Source organism: Cydia amplana, chromosome 2 (assembly GCF_948474715.1).
Source record: "Cydia amplana chromosome 2, ilCydAmpl1.1, whole genome shotgun sequence".
Taxonomy (NCBI): Eukaryota; Metazoa; Arthropoda; class Insecta; order Lepidoptera; family Tortricidae; genus Cydia; species Cydia amplana.
In genome coordinates this window covers 23564915-23567466 of record NC_086070.1, presented here as the reverse complement: position 1 = coordinate 23567466, position 2552 = coordinate 23564915, and the positions used below count along the sequence as shown (strand labels likewise).

Below are 2552 nucleotides of genomic sequence, written 5' to 3'. Positions count from 1 at the left end.
ATATTTTAAGAACTACTCGCTACGCCCATTGATCAATTTAGGAGTTTTTCGCTTGCTCGGCTATCAATATCGGCACGAGAAGTTAATCAACAACTTTGCCTACTTGAAAACAAATCTTGTACCTTTAAACGAGCAATTCTTGTTTATTTATTTATTTATATATATTTATTGTAGGGATCTCGGAAACGGCTCTAACGATTTCTATGAAATTTGTTACATGGGGGGTTTCGGGGGCGAAAAATCGATCTAGCTAGGTCTTATCTCTGGGAAAACGCAGTTTTGAGTTTTTATATGTTTTCCGAGCAAAGTTCGGTCTCCCAGATATTCAATAGGTATTTGCGAGTTGCAATAATTTGCAGGAGACTGTACAGGGCGGTAGAGGGCGTGACCTGTCATATCTTTCTATTTTTAGCCCATTGTCAACGTTCTCGTCCATTATACGTCCGACAAAAAGGATTTACACCCGAAGTTAAAGTTACGTTTGCAGCCCTGTATTTTTAGATACGAAAAGGTTTATGATTTTAGCTCGAGGGTAGGTTTGTATGAATTTACTGTTTAACATCCATATGTGGCTGAAGAGTACAGAATAATTATGTTATTCTGTTGTTCTTAATACAAAACAAGCAACAGTGCCGAACCAGTATAAAACTGATGAGATGATTGCGCCTAATGGCTCCTCTTCACGATGGGCCAACGCCGGCCACTCCAAGGGACGCATTTATGCGTAAGAGGGAGTAAGTGATATTGCTATCTCATTCTACCGCATGGCTACGTCCCTTGGAGTGGCCGGCGTTGGCCCATCGTGAAGAGGAGCCATAAAACGTTTTTTGACGTGATAACGTCTTATAAATCGATGAACTCCGGTAGCATGCACGAAAAAGTGTCACGTTGTGGACGGATCTCCATGGTAAAGTTGTGGAGAGATCTCCATGATAACGTATAAATAAAAGTATGCAATTTTTCATCAATGTTTTCTTATGACGTTACCACGCAAAATTATCGTCCGTAAACCGACTTTATAGACAACCATATTTTTTTATATTAAAGTAGCCATCATAACATGAGTCTTCGTCAACGCTGCCAAATCGAGCAAAATGATATCACAAATATCTTAATTTGTATATATTTAACTGTAAATTGGCAACGGGACACAGGAGGCACCTACCGTTTTTTCGCTTTTTGAATCAGAATCATTAAGAAGATTTGAACTTACGACCTTCCACGTTTTTTTGTCAATTAAAAAGAAATTTAAATGATAAAGGTCTCAAGGTCATTTCAAGGTCATGAGGCGCAATCTCGGTACCGATGGGAATTAGGCTGCTACAAACCTTTTCCAGTAAAGTTCATTGAACTTTGTTACCTGGAATGGTCTGGGGCGAGTTAATATTGAGTGTTTCGAGCATTTAAAGTTAATCTCCAGTTTTATTCGATTTAGTAGTAGGTATTTTTCGCTTACGAAGCTGGTGATCCCAAGTTCGAGTTTTGGGCGAATGTTCAACCCAACATTTGTATGATGAGCATACCTCAATAAACATACATATAATCACGCCTATTTCCCGGAGGGGTAGGCAGAGACCGCGGATTTCCACTTGCTACGATCCTGACATACCTCTTTCGCTTCCGTTACTTTCATAATATTCCTCATACACGCTCGCCGGTTTAGGGTGCTCTTGACCTGGCCTTTCTTCAGGATTTCCCCGATCTGATCGAAGAAAGTCCGCCGAGGTCTGCCCCTTCCAACTCCCTCTTCTACTTCTCCCTTACACACTCTCTTTGTCAGCCTTCTTTCACTCATTCTTTCCATGTGTCCAAACCATCTCAACATACTTACCTTTCTCAATTTTTGTCACTACATCTTCGTTCAGTCGACACTTTTCCCTTATCACACTGTTCCTAATTCTATCTTGTAATCTCACACCACACACACTTCTCAACGCTCTCATTTCCACTGCATTCACTTGGCTCTGATGCCTCTTCTGCCATACCCAACTTTCGCTACCATACATGAGTCTAGGCACCAACACCCCTCTATGCACAGCCAACCGTGCTTTTTGCGACTCCTTTTGGCTACTCATAAAAGCGTTAAGTGCCCCAAACACGCGATTTCCAGCATTCACTCTCCTTTCAATGTCTTTATCATGCTTACCGTCCCTAGTGAACAAGGTTCCCAGATACACAAACTCTTTCACTTGTTGCACTCTTTTTGACCAATCAAAATCTCACAGTTAGTCATATTTTCTTTCTTTTCAAATACCATTACTTTCTAATTTTTTACAAGCAGAAACGTCTGCGACCGACGCTATTAAGCTTAGAATAAATTTAAAAGTGGAAAAATTACTGTCTTGGGTGAGACTTGAACTCAGAGGCCGTGAGTTTAAGTCTCACCCAAGACAGTAATTTTTCCACTTTTAAATTTATTCTAAACCATTACTTTCGTCTTGCTTACATTAATTTTCGTTCCTTTCCTTTCAAAAGACCTAAATAAACATATATCATAATTATATACTTGGTCAACCAGATCTTGACAGTAGAAAAAGGCGGCAAATTTGAAA

General features: G+C 39.9%; 1 long non-coding RNA gene across 1 annotated transcript; it reads right to left on the bottom strand.

Annotated features, from left to right (window-relative positions):
• Positions 1 to 1868: 1868 nt before the first annotated feature.
• On the bottom strand, positions 1869 to 2270 carry LOC134662224 (uncharacterized). The gene is made up of 2 exons (XR_010098036.1): positions 2098 to 2270; positions 1869 to 2057 (listed from the first exon to the last, which is right to left on the bottom strand). It is a non-coding gene; the product is annotated as an uncharacterized LOC134662224 (long non-coding RNA).
• Positions 2271 to 2552: the final 282 nt, after the last annotated feature.